The sequence below is a fragment of the Cucurbita pepo genome, chromosome 13, assembly GCF_057944985.1.
Source record: "Cucurbita pepo subsp. pepo isolate OVF chromosome 13, ASM5794498v1, whole genome shotgun sequence".
NCBI lineage: Eukaryota > Viridiplantae > Streptophyta > Magnoliopsida > Cucurbitales > Cucurbitaceae > Cucurbita > Cucurbita pepo.
Window position 1 is genome coordinate 10,687,511 of NC_141810.1, and position 19,525 is coordinate 10,707,035.

The 19,525-nt window shown below is 41.3% G+C and overlaps 2 pseudogenes; one reads left to right on the forward strand and one right to left on the reverse strand.

Moving 5' to 3' along the window:
- Positions 1 to 6,729: 6,729 nt before the first annotated feature.
- On the forward strand, positions 6,730 to 7,425 carry LOC147789734 (secreted RxLR effector protein 161 pseudogene; annotated as a pseudogene).
- Positions 7,426 to 9,259: 1,834 nt separating this feature from the next.
- LOC111808708 (uncharacterized) lies at positions 9,260 to 12,588 on the reverse strand (annotated as a pseudogene).
- Between the last annotated feature and the right edge of the window lie 6,937 nt (positions 12,589 to 19,525).

Genomic DNA, 19,525 nt, shown 5'->3' on the forward strand with positions numbered 1-19,525 from the left:
TTTTTATCATCATTTTTTTATTTTATTTTATTTTATTTTTATTTTGTAATAACAAATGTAATTAACCATATCTTTCCTTTTGAATTAATAAAACTAGAAATTTATTAAATTAGAATATATTTTTTTTAAATAAGTTTTATAGAAATTGATAATATTTTTATTTCAAACTAATACCCTTACCATTTTAAAACTAGTTTTTTAATACCCATAATTTTTATTCAAAAGAAATTAAAAAATAAATTATTACTGTCAATATATAGACGAAAAGAGTCTATCAACACCTCATAGATTATCTCTCGTTTTAATGTTATTTTTAAAAGTTGAGAATATTTTAATTAATTTAAGCGTTTTAGAATTAGCCATAAAAAAAAAAAAATGATTATCATTGGCATCACTATCATGAGAATGATGAAAGGGTGGTAGGGAAGTAATTATGAGAGAAACATACAAATTATAATCTCATCTCTCTCACATCCATTATTCATATATCTTTAGGTTTTGCTTTTTCAACCTTACAAAAACTCTCCCAATCTTTTTAAACCATTTTCAAACTATTTATTTCCCATCATTTTCAAAATCAATAATCATTTAGAATAATTTCTTAATTATCATACCAAAAAAGGTTAATTACTTTGTTAAGTTTCCAAAAAAGATATATTTTTTTTAAATATAATTATTGGGTTTAGGTGATTAAGCAATTAAATAAGAGCTGGTTAGCACATAAGTGTGTAAAGGAAAGAATATTAAGTGTTAAGAAAGAGACAAAGAGGAAGGACAAAAGGGGAAATAATTCTACAATTTAATTAATGTTATGTTAATTAATTAAAACACCGTTTTGTGGAATCTCATTTTTAACATCTTCCCCTCTCAAATTATATATTAATAATCTTTTATTTATTTATTTATTTTGTAAAGAGAGGAGACTAAATTATTTTTGTTTCATTTATACCTTTCGTATACTCGTATTCGTTCTTGACACAATATCTATCATTTAAAAGTGTGAATAGATCTAAAAATATTTTTACTCAAGTACAATACAAAGTTAAGAATGAGAAATAGAGTTGGGATCCAAGGTTCAATCTTCATTCATATTCACAACTTTAAATATGATACAAACTACCAACTAATACTTACTAATAAAAAAAATATAAACTAACTCATTCTTGAGAATAAAATATACTACTAACAAAATAAAATAAAATATACTACTCATCAAATAAAGGAAAAAATATTAACCGATTACGAATATCTAAGATATATTTCATAACTAATATATGCTCCAAATATTAAATATCTTGATTAATTCAAACTAGCAATAAGTATGATTACGAATATCTAACATATATTTCATAACTAATATAATCTCTAAATATTAAATATCTTGACTAATTCAAACTAGCAATAAGTTGCATTAAATTCTAATAACCTCCCTTCATGCAAGCTTATTTCTCAATAATTCGAAAGCCTTACGAAAAACTTCAAACTTCACTTTGGCAAGTGCGTTAGTTGTTTGGCAGGATTTCTAATACGCATGAGGATGTTTACCACCACTTTCCCTGATGTTGGGGATGGTGAGGGTTAGACTAAGATCTCTAGGAATTGCAAGACCAGTCTCTCTAGCTATGTTCGTATCAGAAGCCTTGCATGAGACCATAGCTTTCTCCCGAACCAAGGTGAATGAATTATCAAGTTTCCATCGATCTTCACTAATTTTTCATTCCTTGAACCGTATAAAGAAGCAACAAGAAGTTCGCTAGCATTTCCAAGCTTAATAGACTCGTCCGAATCATTTAAATGTTGCGACCCCTTTCCTTGTTGATTGAATTTCAAGTCTTGCTCTGTCACGACCCAATATTTTACTACAGACCGTGACTTACGACACATACGAATGCACAAAGTAATTTAAATATGAAATAAAGAAAATTCTTAAATTAATAAAGATTTTGAACGACAAACAACAGAACACATGACAGTTTGGAAATAAATTTTGAAAGAATGCAAATACAAAATAAAGACTGGACTGACGCCTCGGGACAACCCGTTCCTCTGTGACAATCCCCGTCCCCATCACGCCCACCCTTGACCGACGCCTCGCGCTCCTGAAAAAAGGAAAACATAGCAAGGATGAGTATAAAAATTATACTTAGTAAGCCACCTACTTGTAGTAGGCTCTCTTTGCATCTTAATTTAACAGGTTCCCACGGTTTCCTAATTCGGTTCTAGGACATCTGGTTCTAATCTTAGTTCCTTGGAGCTTGCCCCTTGGGTGTCACCGGTTCATCGTCCTTTCATTAAACGCCTAGAGGTTCCTTACGCCAAGCTAATATGGTCAGTATCTCTCTATGAGGTGCTACCTCTACATGGCTATCTGGGACTACATGGTATCTAGCCTAGGGGGGTGCTGAATACCCCTACGCCCATATAGTCCCCCTATGGGGGGGGGGGCGACCCAACTCGTTCCCATGCAGCCAATGGGCTGTACGACGTGGGGACACATTTCCCATGCGAAATGGCTAAGAGCAGTAAGAACTGATCAGGGACCCTTGGTCCTCCCACGCAGCTATAGATACCGTTCTCATACTAGCAATCTATGAACACTCCTGAGGTACCTTGTTGTCGTGGTAAACCGCTAAGTTCCTAGGGAAAAGTTAAGTCTGGCTAGAGCGACATATCGCTCCTAACAGTAATCCCCTAAGCTTATCATAGAAATGGGCCCTAGCAATTAACAGAGTGTGCATGCAACCGTCTTCTAACATCATAATATATAATTCATGCAAACTAGGCATACTGGCTCAACGGGGCGATGACCTCCATCAAGCACCCAGAGCACGAAGTTTGCGCTCAATGGGGCGAATTCATTCATCAAGCACTCGGAACACGTGATATACAATTCCAACATAAATTAAACGCATGCATACATACGGCGGAAGCTTAAAGCATACAAGCAACACTTAGATGATTCTCCCAATACACTTATAGCAATCAATCTGACTAATATTTTGTTGGTTATAAACTTATTTTATATATAAGTTTTTTTTTGGGTTAAAAAAAATAGTGGTTAATTATTTTTGTTGCTTATTTCTCCATGAAAAAAGACTAGAGATATTGGAAGTAGTGGAACTCATTGTTAGGGAGAGGAATAGTAGAATGAGTGGTGGAGTGTTTGCTGATTTGTAGCAGAAATGGGTAAACTTTTTATTATATAAAGAAAATGGTGCCAAGTTCTAATGACACCACAAAAGAAGAAAATTAATTTGTGTGTCTTCGCTTCTTCTCCCCTTCTCGTATTTTTTTTCTATCAATTGGTATCAGAGCTACAAGATCAAGACCTGTTTTCAATCATGTCGAACCTAGAGATTGAGCGGTCAAGAAGGGAGAGAGATAAAAAAAATGAGACAAGAATCAAGTGACAGGAGCCAGAACACCGGTGCGATAGAAGGTGATGCCTCACATAAAGTAAGTGTATGGATTCAAGAAAAGGAGAGATCTGTCACACTCAAATACCCGATGTTGACAAAATGCAACTATGCAGCTTGGGCGATTAAGATGGAGGTATTTATGATGGCACAAGGTGTTTGTGAGGCAATTGAGTCACTCGAAACAGTAGATAACCGCAAAGATAAGATGACTTTAACAGCTATTTATCAAAGTATTGGAGAAGATACGTTGCTACAGTTGGGTGCCAAGAAAACGGCCAAAGAAGCCTAGATCATGTTGAAAAATATGAATCTAGGTGCGGAAAGAGTAAAAGAAGTTAGAATGCAGACTCTCTGGCAGGAGTTCGAAGCGTTGAGAATGGGTGATTCAAAAAGTATTGATGAGTATTCTGGAAAACTCACCATTATTGTCAACAAATTGAGAGGTCTCGGCAATACTGTGGATGATATCCAAGTAGTTAAGAAACTTCTACGATCCACCTCTGCAAAGTTTCTTCAAATCACTTCAACGATTGAGGAGTTCAGTGATCTCAAAACGAAATCCGTTGATGAGATTATTAGATCACTCAAGGCACATGAAGAAAGGTTGCAAGGGTTTGGAGAAAAATATGAAACCGTTCTCCTCACTCATGCAAAATGGAAGGAACGAGAGAATGCAAAATCCTCAAAGAAAGAATGGAAGGATCAAGGCAGTTCCAGAGGAGGCAGGGGATGGGGTCGTGGAAGATGGAGAGGCCGTGGGAGAATTGACTGGCATCGAGGAGATGAAGGAGAGTCGCAAACTCAAAAGAAGAAATTTGACAAAAGTAAAATTAAATGTTACAGGTGTCATCAAATGGGACACTTCGCATCAGAGTGTTGCACAAAAGACGAACAACTCAACTTGATAGAGATGCAAAAGGATGAGGAGTCTTCATTACTAATGATAGAGGCATGTGAAATTAAAACCACACATGACAAAGAGCCTAATTTTGTGATGTTGAATGAAACTATAATGCCGCCACCAGACAATATTGGAGCTGAAAATTCCTGGTTCCTAGATACTGGAGCAAGCAACCACATGTCAGGAGAAAGGAGGGTGTTTCGTGAGCTCAACACATCTGTTGTTGGAAAGGTACGCTTCAGTGATAACTCTGTAATAGACATTTGTGGTCGAGGAATAGTGCTCTTCAAATGAAAAACCGATGAGCAATTGATCTTATCGCAAGTCTATTACATACCTAAACTCAAAAGCAATATTATAAGTTTGGGACAACTGGATGAGAGTGGAAATAAAATTATCATAGAGAACAGTGTGATGAAGATATTGACAGAGCTAGGAGCCTGATTATTATGGTGACCAGACAATCCAACAGATTGTATGTAGCAAAGCTGAAGCTTGCGGATCAGGTGTGTTTAATGACAAATATCAGTAACAGTGGTTGGCTCTGGCACGCGAGGTATGAACACCTGAATTTTCACTCTTTAAAGCAATTAAATGACAAGAGAATGGTTGAAGGGTTGCTGAAAATCACCCAGGTCAATCAATTATGCGATGGGTGTTTAATTGGAAAGCAGCATAGGACTCCTTTTTCCTGAACAACAACATATCGTGGGAAGGAGTCTTTGGATCTTGTCCATGGAGATCTATGTGGACCTATTTCGCCAATGACGTATGGAGGTAACAGATATTTTATGTTACTAATGGATGATTTTTCACGATTTATGTGGGTGTTTATGTTGAAAAACAAGAATGAAACACTGCTGGTGTTTAAAAAGTTCAAGATCAGTGTGGAGGTAGAGAAATGCAAGAAGAATAAGAGCTTTAGAACGGACCGTGGTGGAGAGTTTGTATCTACTGCTTTTAAAGACTATTGCGAGAATGAAGGCATGAAGAGACTTCTTACTGCACCATTTTCACCACAGCAAAATGGCGTAGTAGAAAGGCGTAATCGAACGGTGGTAGAGATGACCAGATGTATGTTAAAGAGCAAAGAGTTGCCTGCAAAATTTTAGGGAGAAGCTATCAAAACTGTCGTGTATATTCTGAACAGATCGCCAACAAAAGGAGTTGCAGATGGCACACCGTATCAAGCTTGGTTTGACAAGATACCAAAGGTTCATCACTTTAAAATCTTCGGGTGTCTTGCTCATGCCAAGAATACATATTCACACCTTCCTAAACTTGCGAATAGGAGTGTGAAGACAATTATGTTGGGATATGAAGATGGAACCAAAGCTTACAGACTATTGGATCCACAAAAGAACAGAATTATGGTGAGCAGGGATGTGCTGTTCGAAGAGGAGAAAAAGTCGTGTTGGGAAGAAATCTCAAACGGTGATGATGAACAAAGAGAAACTTTCACCGTTCAAATTTCAGAAAAACAGATTAGAACAGAGGAGCGGAATATTGAACAAATCGAAGTTGATCCAGATGAAAGACAAAGGGAAAATTTGTCCTCAACTTTATCAACGCCAGACAGTACCTCAAATGCATCATCGTCAAGCTCATCGACGCCGAAAAAGTTCAGGTCTCTAGAAGATATTTACAGAGAACTAAACGAAGCAGAGAAGGAAGCAGTGGACCTTTGTTTTCTTTCTATAGAGGAGCCAACCTCATATGAGAAAGCTGCTAAGAATGAAAACTGGAGGAATGCCATGAAGTCTGAAATTCTCTCAATTGAAAAGAACAGAACGTGGGAACTCACAGATTTGCCGAAGAATCATAAAGCAATCGACATCAAATGGATTTCCAAGTTAAAGAAAAATCCAGATGGAGAAATCATGAAACATAAGGCGAGACTCGTGGCAAAGGGATATGCACAGCAGTTTGGTGTAGATTACAATGAAGTATTCGCACCAGTGGCCAGGTTAGAAACAGTGAGATTAATTTTTGCCTATGCCTCCATTAAGAACTGGGAAGTACATCACATGAATGTAAAGACAACTTTTCTGAATGGTGAGTTAGAAGAGGAGGTGTATGTTGTTCAGCCAGAAGGGTTCGTTGACAAGGAAAATCCAAACATGGTGTTAAAACTACATAAAGCCTTGTATGATGTCCACAGGAATATTCTCTCTACAAGAAAATTAATGGAGTTTAAGCAATGATAATCGCACATATGTGGATGACTTAATCATAGTCGGCTCAAACAAACAAGTTATAGCTCAATTCAAGGAAGAGATGCACCAGAAATTTGAGATGAGCGATCTTGGACTTTTAAGCTATTACTTGGGTATTAAGGTACGACAAAGCAGTGAATCAATCACTTTATGCTAGGCCGGATATGCAAGACAAATCATAGAGAAGCTAGGAATGGGGGAGTGCAATCCTTGTTCGATTCCCATGGAACCAAGAATGAAGATGAGAAAACATGGGAATGGAGAACCTGTGGTTGACAAAACACTTTACAGAAGTGTTATTGGAAGCTTACACTATCTGGTTAATACCCGGCCCGACATAGCCTACTCAGTTGGTGTGATGAGTAGATACATGGAGGCACCAACAACTTCACATCTCATAGCAGTAAAACAAATATTGAGGTATGTGAAAGGTACTCTAAGTTTTGGTTGTGTTTATAAGAAGTTATCGAATGTGGAGCTGGTAGGATTTAGCGACAGTGACTTGGCTGGGGATATTGATGATAGGAAGAGTACAACTAGAGTGTTGTACTATTTGGGAGTAAATCCAATAACCTGGGTATCACATAAGCAGAAGGTGGTGGCTTTGTCATCATGCGAGGCTGAGTATATAGCCGCAACTGCTGGAACGTGTCAAGGAGTACGGTTGGGCAGGATTTTGAGCAACATCAGTCAACTGCAAGTAAAACCCAAGCTTAATGTTGACAACAAGTCAACTATTGCGTTGCCGAAAAATCCTGTTTACCATGATCGAAGTAAACACATTGATACCAAGTTCCACTTTATTCGCCAATGTATACAAACTGAAGCTATTGAACTGGAATATGTGAACACAAATGAACAGTTGGCGGATATTCTGACAAAGTCGTAGCAAGACAACGGTTCCTAGAGTTAAGAGAGAAGATTGACTTGAAGAAAGTCGACTCAACATAGTTAAACAAGTTTAGAGGAGTGATTGTTGGTTATAAACTTGTTTTTTTTTTTTTTATATATATATATAAGTTTTTTTTTGTTGGGTTAAAGAAAAATAGTGGTTAATATTTATTTTTTGTTGCTTATTTCTCCCTAAAAAACGACTGGAGATATTGGAAGTAGTGGAACTCATTTTTAGGGAGAGGAATAGTAGAATGAGTGGTGGAGTGTTTTTTAAGGAGATGAATAGTAGAATGAGTGGTGGAGTGTTTGCTGATTTGTAGAAAAAAATGGGTAAACTTTTTATTATATAAAGAAAATGGTACCAAGTTCTAATGACACACAAAAGAAGAAAATTAATTCGTGTGTCTTCGCTTCTTCTCCCCTTCATGTATTTTTTTTCTACCATATTTTACATGGAGAGCTAATCTGAAACAAAATTACTAGCATGCATGCAATCCAAGCGAATCCTACAAGTATTTCTTCCTAAATACCGAGTGGTGACTTACTTGGTCGATGTGTGCCTTTTTGCTAGCGTTTCTTTACGCGTGAGGTGTCCAAAAATACTGATTTCCTTAGATTAGATCCCTATTCACGTAAAAACAGTATTATAACGGGAATCGGGACAAAAATCGGGCAAATAGAGGGCAACCGGTCCAAAACGGCCGTTTCACGCCCGCTCACGCCCTAGTAGTGTGCTGACCACGCTCGTGGACGTGCGCCAGTCGCAGGCCGCAGGCATGCCTACCACGTGCGGCAGTCCCTGCGTAGTCGCGGGTCGCCAGTCTGGTACGGCTCGGCCTTGCAGGCAACACGTGTCGTTGCCTCGCTGGAGCTGCGTTGTTCCAGTCGACGATCGACGAGTGTCTGGCGCCTGTCACGCCGCCCTTCGCCGCTCGCCGGCTGACCTCTTTTTTTTCTTTTTCTTTTTCTTTTTCTTCTCTGTCCTCTGCAATTCGTAACACAGTCCCCTTTCTAATTTTCATATCTTTCGATCCGTAGATCAGATTGATATGATTTCTGTGGCAAAGTTCTAGATCGTGTTACGAGCTACGTCCTAGTATTTTTTTATTTATAATTTTTTGCTTGACTACCGGATGAGTTAAGAGCATCGAAAGTTCGCTCACCGTTCTCAGACGATTCTCGGATCTCTACCTTCGAGTTGAGGTCTCGGCCAAACTTCTTCACAGATCGTGCGTAGAGTTGTTCCTAGGTGAATATTTCAGCATTTTAGGACTCGATTCACATAGGAAAAGCTCAGCTCTGAGAAATGTCGTTCAGAACCTTACCTCGTGAAACGTTCTTGGATCTTAACGGAGCGTCGGTCTCGCTAGCCTCTTAGTCCTTGTACAAGTCTCGTCTGAAGGTGGATTCCGACGTGGTCCAATAAACTTCGCAGCTGATTTCTCTCCGTTTTCTCTCTAACTCTCTTTTTCCTTTGCAGGGGATTTGATGAGGTTTTCTTTGAACCCCTATTATGGCTCGAGGGGCAAAATGACATTTTCTCTCTAACTCTTTTTTTTTTTTTTTTTTTTTTTTTGGGCGTTACAAACTCTCCCCTCCTTAAGAACTTTCGTCCCCGAAAGTTGATATTTCTTGGAAGATTTCGGGGTAAGCTCTCCTCACGTTCTCTTCTCGTTCCCAGGTTGCCTCTTCCTCACGACGGTTACCCCATGAGACCTTTACCAAGGGAATATCTTTGTTGCGCAACCGCCTAGTGGCTCGAGCCAAAATTATGCTAGGCTTCTCCTCGTAAGACAGATCTTCCTGAAGAGGAAGCATCTCATGCTCGATTACATGAGTAGGGTCTGGAGTGTACTTTCACAGCATGGATACGTGGAACACATTGTGCACGGCGGCAAGGTTCGGTGCAGAGCAATTCTGTAAGCTACAGCCCCAACTCTTTCTAGAATCTCGAAGGGGCCTATGAACCTTGGGCTCAATTTCCCCTTCTTTTCGAACCTCAACACCCCCCTCATAGGGGCTACCTTCAGGAACACGTGGTCACCCACCTCAAATTTGAGGTCCCTTCTACGCACATCTGCATAGCTTTTCTGTCGGCTCTGTGCGGTGAGTATCCTCTGCTTGATTTTCTGCACCGCTGTGTTGGTAACCTGAACTAACTCTGGTCCCAGTAGTTGCTGCGTTCCTACCTCTTCCCAAAACACTGGTGTTCGACAGCTACGCCCATACAGTGCCTCAAAGGGGGCCATTTGAATGGTCGCTTGATAACTATTATTGTAGGCAAACTCCATCAACGGCAGATGTTCGTCCCAGCACCCAGAGAAATCTAAGGAACAGGCTCGCAACATATTCTCTAAAATCTGGTTCAGCCTTTCAGTCTGTCCGTCCGTTTGAGGATGGAACGTTGTACTGAACCTCAACTGAGTTCCTAGTGCTTTCTGGAGACTTTTTCAAAACTGAGAGATGAACCTTGTATCCCGACCTAATACTATGGACACTGGTACCCCGTGCAGGCATACTATCTCCTTGATATATAATTGAGCCCACCGAAACACTCGATATGTGGACTTTCTTGGAATGAAGTGGGCCGTCTTAGTTAGTCTGTCTACAATTACCTAGATGACGTTGAAACCCTACTTTGTCTTTGGCAAACCCGAGACAAAATCCATACAGACTGCTTCCCATTTCCACTGAGGAACGTTCAGGGGCTGTGGCAATCCTGCTGGGCGCTGCCTCGGGGCCTTTACTTGCTGGCAGGTTAAGCAACAGCTTACGAAATTTGCTATGACCCTCTTTATTCCGAACCACCAATAATATCTTTTCAGATCCTGATACATCTTCGTACTTCCAGGGTGGAACGTATAAGATGTATCATGGGCTTCAGTCATAATATCTTTTAAGATTCCCTCGTCTCGGGGAACGCACAGGCGGTTTTTCCATAGGAGATCCCCATCTGAGGAGATAGAATACTCTGCTGGCCTCTCTGTCTCAATTTGACTCCACACTTTACTGAGGTGTTCATCAGACCTTTGAGCGTCGATAATTTTCTTTCGTAGGGTGGGTTGTATGGTTAACTGTGCCATCAGCACAGTACCACCTTTAACCACCACGTCTATCCCAGCCCTCTTCATCTCATCCTGTAGTCTTTCCTGTGTGGTGATCATCGCAGAAGTATGCACAGCCTTCCTACTCAATGCATCCGCTACAACGTTGGCTTTGCCTGGATGGTATAGGATCTCTGTCATAATTCTTTACCAATTTCAACCATCGCCTTTCTCTCATATTGAGCTCCTTCTGCGTGAACAAGTACTTGAGGCTCTTATGATAGGTGAAGACTTGTACTTTTTCCCCATACAGGTAATGCCGCCACGTTTTTAGAGCAAATACTACCGCTACTAACTCGAGGTCATGCATTGGGTAGTTTCGTTCATATTCCTTCAGTTGTCGAGAAGCATACGCTATCACCTTACCCTTCTGCATGAGCACACACCCCAAACCTTTCCCTGATGCATCACTGTACACCACGAGATTACCTAACACGTCTGGAACCGTAAGGACTGGTGCGGTTACCAACCTCTTCTTGAGTTCTTGGAAACTCTGTTCGCAAGCTGGAGTCCAAGCAAAGAGCTTGCCTTTCTTGGTTAGCTGAGATAGCGCTGAGGAAATTTTGGAGAAATTCTGGACAAATCTTCTGTAATATCCAGCTAGCCCTAGAAAACTCCTCACCTCCGTGACTGTGGTCGGCTGTGGCCACCTCTTCACTGCTTCTATCTTAGCTGGGTCCACTGTAATCCCCTTGCTTGACACCACGTGACTCAGAAATGCTACTTCAGACAACCAAAACTCGCACTTGGAGAACTGGCATACAACTGCTGGGCTCTCAGTATTGTTAAGACTTTTCTTAGGTGTTTTTCATAATCTTCCTCTGACTTAGAGTATACCAAAATGTCGTCGATGAACACTATGACAAAGGTGTCTAAGAATTCCTTAAACACCCTGTCCATTAGTTCCATGAAAACTGCTAGTGCATTGGTAAGGCCGAAGAACATAACGAGAAACTCGTAATGTCTATAACGACTTCTGAAAGCTGTCTTGAGTATATCCCCTTCTCTGACCCTCAACTGATGATCCCCGACCTTAGGTCAATTTTGGAGAAGACTGTTGCTCCCTGTAGCTGATCAAATAGGTCGTCAATTCTCGGGAGAGGGTACTTATTCTTTATAGTGACCTTGTTTAATTCCCTGTAATCAATACACAACCGCATGGACCCGTCCTTCTTCTTGACAAATAGAACAGGGGCTCCCCAGGGTGATGCACTGGGTCGGACGAAACCCTTATCAAATAGCTCCTGTAACTGTTCCTTCAATTCCCTGAGTTTTGCAGGTGCCATCCTATAAGGTGCCTTGGAGATCGACACAGTTCCTAGTTCCAAATCAATCTGAAAATTGACTTCCTTAGCTAGGAGCAATTCTGGCAGATCCTTCGAAAAGACATCTACAAACTCCCTGACGATGTGTACTAATGAGGTTATTGTTTGTTACTATTGTCTAAGGTCACACTGGCTAGAAATGAACTTGTCCCCTGACAGGAGCCTGAGAGTCACTATTCGAGTCTCGCAATCTATCAAAACGCAATTCTCGCCTAGCCAATCCATACCCAAGATGACATCAAAGCCTTGCAGGCTTAACACTCTCAGTGTAGCTTCGATGACACGCCCTGATATTGTTACACCACCTCCCTTAACCCTATGGGTAGCTAGCAATAGCTCGTGAGCAGAGGTGGACACTGATAGGGTAATCTCTAAAAGTTCTTTCTCTAGGTGTGCTAGCTCTACAAACTCCTCAGATACGAATGAATGCGGCAAACCCGAATCAAACAATACTAAAGCAAGATGGCCAAATACGAGTAGCGTACCTATGACAACTGCGTTAGGCTAGTCAGCTTGCCTGGCTGTTGTTGCATGGGCTACAGCTCGCCCCTGCTGATGTTGAGCTCCCTGGCCCCTCTGATGCTGTACTGCAGGTCGATTGACACGCTGATCGTCCCTCTGAGAGCAATCCACTGCAAAGTGCCCTACTTGGCTGGTTTTGTAGCATGCGCCTGTTCCTGCTCTGCATTCCCCCGTGTGAGGATGTCGACAGTTAGGACAAAGGGTCATGTTCCGTACCGGGGCCCTTCTTCATTTATCAGTGCGGCCATGGGGCAGTCTACCAGTTCTGGGGTGGCTAGGGTCTGTCACCTTTCCCTGGGCTGCAGTGTGAGATGATTGTGCTGTTTCCAACTGCAGCTTGTTGGTGCGAGACGCGTCGAGTAGGGTCGCCACTTGAAGGGCTTTCGCATAGACGAAGAATGACTGAGATGCCACATTCCCCCTTAGTTCCTCCCTCAAGCCAGCGATAAATCGTTCGCCCTTCAACTCCTCAAAACTAACATAGGCTGGAGAAAACCTAGCCAACCTATTGAACTCCAAGTCATATTCCTCCACTGATCTGTCTCCCTGTTTCAGTGTGAGGAATGTTGTCTGCATTTTCACTCTGGCAGTGATTGGGTAATATTTGTGGAGATACGCATCTTTAAACTGACACCAGGTAATAAACTCTCCTTGTGGTATAAATGGTCTTCTGAGCACCCTGCCACCAGAAGTGCGCCTCTTCTTTTAGCATATACGTCCCACAATGGACTTCATACTTTGGCGGACAATTCATAAAATGGAAGGTCGTTTCTATGGCCTCTAGCAATTCTCAGCGGCAATGGGATCCACCTTGCCTCCGTCAAAGGAAGGCAGTTTATGCCTTTGGAAATCTCTTAAGTAGCGGGACTCCACAGTCATGAATCTTTACCCCCTTGCCCTCTTGACTGATTAGCCATCATGGTTTGTATCATTTGGTTCGTCAGAGCCTTATTTTCTATCGAGGTCATCATGAACATCTGGAACATCTCTGCTGTGGGCATAACTAATGGCTGGTTTAGCGGGACTGCTGTACATGGGGTTGGACCTGATGGGACCTCCTCGGAGACGGGAGCAGTAGGGGGTGTATCAAGCAGCCTTCAGGCCTTGGCCTTCCTTCGGCGTCTTTTTGTTCTTGATGGTTGTTGTTGAGTTATGGAGTCTGCTCCCTGTATTTATAGCTTGGTCAATGGCTATATCCGGTAAAGCTATATATGGTACATAGCTATATATAGTAGATGGTTAAATCTGGTAAAGCTATATTTAGTAGACTGAACCATATATATATCCCGTCCAGTAAAGCTCTTAAATGTACTTTTCTATTCTCTGTACTCTCTTGTTGTACATGCCTGAAGCCATCAATAAAAAATCCTTTTAGCCAGAGTTCTCCTTGCAACTTCTCTCTATCCTTCTCTTTGTGTTCATCTAGATCGAGCGTGTGCGTTGTTGTGCGATCCTAACAACTGGTATCGATCCTAACAACTGGTATCAGAGCAAGGCAAAATTCACCACGATCTGTGAAGATGGAAAGTTCAAAGATTGGAATTGAGAAGTTCGATGGATCCGATTTCGGTTTCTGGAAGATGCAGATTGAAGATTATCTGTACCAGAAAGATCTTCACGAACCTCTGTTGGGGGTGAAGCCGGATACCATGACCACGGAACAGTGGAAGCTCAAGGATCGACAAGCCTTAGGGATGATCCGGTTGACGCTATCCAGAAACGTGGCGTTTAACATCATCAAGGAGAAGACAACGTCAGATCTGATGAAGGCGCTGTCAAATATGTATGAAAAACCGTCGGCTATGAACAAGGTGTATTTGATGCGTAGATTGTTCAATCTACAGATGTCTGAAGGTGGACGTGTTGCGGATCATATAAATGAATTCAATATGATCATAAGTCAACTGGGTTCGGTGGAAATTAATTTCGAAGATGAAATTAAAGCGTTGATTTTGATGTCATCCTTACCCGAGTCATGGGATACTGTTGTTGCCGCAATCAGCAGTTCCCGAGGATCTGATAAACTGAAGTTTGATGAAATTCGAGATGTAGTTCTCAGCGAAAGTATTCGCAAACGGGAAACTGGAGATTCATCAGGCAATGCTCTCAGTGTTGATCGAAGGGGAAGAAGCAAATCAAAGAGCTCAAACAAACATGGGCGTTCAAAATCAAAGAACCGGGGAAAATCTCCAAACAAACCCAACGTAACGTGTTGGAGCTGTGGGGGAAAAGGACACTTTTGGACAGATTGTACAAAGCTAAAGAAGAAGCAGAATCATAAATCTGAAGATGATGATGATTCTATATACACAACAGAAGATGCTGAGGACGTTTTAATCCTTAGTGTGGATAGGCCAGCTGAATCCTGGATTTTGGATTCAGGTGCATCGTTCCATTCGTCTCCAAGTAAGGAATTGTTTCGAAATTTCAAATCAGGAAATTTCGGAAAGGTGTATCTTGCCGACAATAAAACCTTGGAGATTGAAGGAAAGGGAGATGTCTCCATACAAACTCCAGCAGGAAATCAATGGACATTACAAGATGTCAGATACATTCCTGGTCTCAAGAAGAACCTGATCTCTATTGGTCAGTTGGATAGCACAGGCTATGCAGCAGAGTTTGGAAAGAGTTCCTGGAAGATTGTGAAGGGCGCCATGGTTGTTGCGCGTGGCACAAAATCTGGAACCTTATACACTACTGCAGAGTGTATAAACATGACTGCTGCTGCTGAGAGTGCTTCCAATTCAAGTCTATGGCACAATAGACTTGGACATATGAGCGTCAAAGGAATGAAGATGCTCACTGCGAAAGGAGCTTTAGAAGGCTTAAAATCTGTTGATATGGGTCTTTGTGAGAGCTGCGTTATGGGCAAACAGAAACGAGTTAGTTTCACAAAGGCTGCCAGAGAACCGAAGAAAATGCGGTTGGAAATGGTCCATACAGACGTCTGGGGACCATCTCCAGTTTCATCACTTGGTGGATCAAGGTACTACGTCACCTTCATCGATGACTTCAGCAGGAAGGTATGGGTTTACTTTCTGAAACACAAGTCAGATGTGTTTACCACCTTCAAGAAGTGGAAAGCTGAAGTTGAAAATCAGACCGGCTTGAAGATCAAATGCCTGAGGTCTGACAATGGAGGAGAGTACAACAAATCAGAGTTTATAACATTTTGTGCAGCTGAGGGAATTAGATTAATAAGAACAATTCCCGGTAAGGCAAGACAAAATGGTATTGCAGAAAGGATGAACAGAACCTTGAATGAGCGAGCAAGAAGCATGAGGATTCATTCTGGATTGCCAAAGGCATTCTGGGCTGATGCTGTGAACACAGCAGCATATTTGATTAATAGAGGGCCGTCAGTACCCTTGAAGTTCAAATTGCCCGAAGAAGTATGGACAGGAAAAGAACTCAAGTACTCTCACTTGAGAACCTTTGGCTGTACTGCATATGTTCATGTTGATCCAGAGAAGAGAGATAAGCTTGATGCTAAGGCTGTGAAATGCTACTTCATAGGCTATGGCTCTGACATGTTCGGGTATAGGTTTTGAGATGAGAAAAATATGAAGATCCTAAGACACTGTGATGTGACCTTTGATGAAAATGTCATGTACAAGGACAGAGAGAAGATAAACTCTGAGACTACGAAACAAGTGGGAGTTGAATTTGAGTGGCAAGAAAATTCACACAGTGATGGTACAACAGAAGCTCAAGAAACTCCTGATCCTATTGCTGAAGAACCAGACGTGGCTGATCCTATTGCTGAAGAACCAGACGTGGAGCAAGTTGCACCTGAACAGGTGTTGAGAAGATCATCCAGAACTACCAGAGCACCAGACAGATATTCAACCTCATTACACTATCTGTTGCTGACTGACGAAGGAGAACCAGAGTCCTTTGATGAGGCCCTACAAGTGGAAGATTCAACTAAGTGGGAGCAAGCCATGGATGATGAGATGAGCTCACTTGAAAGGAATAATACGTGGGTGCTGACTGAGTTGCCTACAGGAAAGAGAGCTCTGTTGAACAAATGGGTGTTCAAAATCAAGGTTGAACCAGATGGCAGAAGGAGGTTTAAGGCTCGGTTAGTAGTTAAAGGATATTCACAAAGAAAAGGCATTGATTATGCTGAGATCTTTTCTCCAGTTGTGAAATTAACTACTATCCGAATTCTACTGAGTATTGTTGCATCGGAGAATTTGCACCTTGAGCAAATGGATGTAAAAACGGCATTTTTACATGGAGATCTAGATGAGGAGATTTATATGCAACAACCCGAAGGATTTGCAGCTCCAAGCAAGGAGCACATGGTGTGTAAGCTCAATAAGAGCTTGTATGGACTGAAACAAGCACCGAGACAATGGTACAAGAAGTTTGACTCCTTCATGAGCAATAGTGGTTTCCACAGAAGTGAAAAGGATCAGTGTTGCTACCTCAAGAAATACACTGATTCTTATGTGTTTCTACTCCTGTATGTGGATGATATACTAATTGCTGGATCAAGTATGAGGGAGATAAACCACCTGAAGGCAAGCTTGTCTTCAGTATTTGAGATGAAAGATTTAGGTGCAGCGAAGCAGATCCTTGGGATGAGGATTTCTCGAGATAGATCTGCTGGCACATTAAATCTATCCCAAGAGCAGTACATTGAGAAGGTGTTGTCCAAATTCAAGATGAATAACGCTAAACCCAGGACTACCCCCTTGGCAAATCATATTAAATTGTCAAAGGGACAATCTCCCAAGACAGTTGAGGAACGTGAGCACATGGCATCAGTTCCGTACGCTTCTGCAGTTGGGAGTTTGATGTATGCTATGGTATGCACTAGACCTGACATAACACATGCAGTGGGAGTTGTTAGCAAGTACATGGCAAATCCAGGGGAAGGAACATTGGGAAGCTGTGAAGTGGCTTCTAAGATATCTGAGAGGTACATCCAATACTACACTTTGTTATGGCAATGGCAAAGTAGTTCTGCAAGGTTTTGTGGATGCTGATCTGAGTGGAGATGTAGACTCCAGCAAGAGCACATCTGGGTATATCTACACTATAGATGGAACAGCAGTGAGTTGGATGTCTAAGCTTCAGAAATGCGTTGCTCTTTCATCTACTGAAGCTGAGTACGTGGCCATAGCTGAAGCTGGAAAGGAGATGATATGGATGACAGACTATCTAGAAGAATTAGGCCGGAAGCAGTGCAAGAAGATCCTTTATACAGATAGTCAGAGTGCCATACAGTTGGTGAAAAACCCAGTCTATCATTCAAGAATAAAACACATTAGAAGACGGTACCATTTCACTCGCAGGTTAGTGGAAGAAGGCGATATGTGTTTGGAGAAGATAGAGGGTGCAAAGAATCCAACAGACATGTTGACAAAATGTGTTGATGTTGGAAAATTAAAGCTATGCAAAGCCCTAATTGGTATGGTGTAGGATCAGTCTCCGAGTGGGAGAATTGTTGAGTTATGGAGTCTGCTCCCTGTATTTATAGCTTGGTCAATGGCTATATCCGGTAAAGCTATATATGGTACATAGCTATATATAGTAGATGGTTAAATCTGGTAAAGCTATATTTAGTAGACTGAACCATATATATATCCCGTCCAGTAAAGCTCTTAAATGTACTTTTCTATTCTCTGTACTCTTTTGTTGTACATGCCTGAAGTCATCAATAAAAAATCCTTTTAGCCAGAGTTCTCCTTGCAACTTCTCTCTATCCTTCTCTTTGTGTTCATCTAGATCGAGCGTGTGCGTTGTTGTGCGATCCTAACAACTGGTATCGATCCTAACAGTTGTGCTACTGTTCCCTCGCTAGTTTGGGGCATATCCCCAATCTCCTCCTGAAATTCAGGTTATTCCACTTCAGGTGTTGGGACCGAGGTGTTCTGAACTTCCTCTCTTCTTCCCCTTCTGGGTCCGGGCCCTACATATGGTTCGCGTCTCTTTGGTGCCATTATCTACCACAATAGAAAAGGAACAATGGTTACAATTCATTCGTAGCACATCTCCTAGGTAATGTGCGATTATAATGCCATAGTCGGTCATGGTATACTCTATAAATACTAGCTTAACCTTTGCCTCTATGTTTCCATCACGTGAGAACGTCTGGTCGTGAGCGGCATGTGTTTGACGAGCGAGGTCATAGAGGACACAACTCTCTATCCTAAATATCTACAGGACCTATAACCTGATTGCTCTGATACTAAATTTGTCACGACCCAGTATTTTACTACGGACCGTGACTTGCGCGAATGCATAAAGTGATTTAAATATGAAATAAAGAAAATCCTTAAATTCCAATAAATATTTTGAACGACAAACAATAGAACACATGACAGTTTAGAAATAAATTTCGAAAGAATGCAAATACAAAATAAAGACTGGACTGACGCCCAGGGACAACCCATTCCTCTATGACAATCCCCGTCCCCATCACGCCCGCCCTTGACCGATGCCTCACGCTCCTGAAAAAAGGAAAACATAGCAAGGATGAGTATAAAAATTATACTTAGTAGCCACCTACTTGTAGGCTCTCTTTTTCCTTTGCAGGGGATTTGACGGGGTTTTCTTTGAACCCCTATTATGGCTGGAGGGGCAAAATGACATTTTTGCCCCTCAGTTGACTTGGCTTTTTTTTTTTCTTTATTTATTTATTTTTTTTTTATTATTATTATTTTTTTTTTGGCGTTACATGCTCTTTCCTATAAATTCTCTCACATTGTATTTGAAGTACCAGATTTTCCACAAGGAGATCCTACACTCCCACCATCGGATAAATTGAAATGTCTATCGACTCTCAAAACCCTCCCATGATTCTGATTATACAAATTATCACCAACAAATGCAACTTACCAGGAACTCCTTCAACATTTCCAAATCTGTCATTCACTGTCGGAATAGACCACCAAAAAGCGTAATAAAGAACAACAGACCCAGAAAACTAACACTGGCAACCTTCTTAGTTCTTCCTAGAGCCTTCTTACTCTCATTCTTTTTACTCCTAGCTGCCGAAGCAGGTTGTCGGGGCTTTAATCTAGGAATAGGAACTAGAGGGACCTGAGACCCTTGCGATTTAACAACATAAGGAGCACATGGCACCCATGGGTAAGACATTGGAGGCATTAAGGGATGTGGGTACATACCA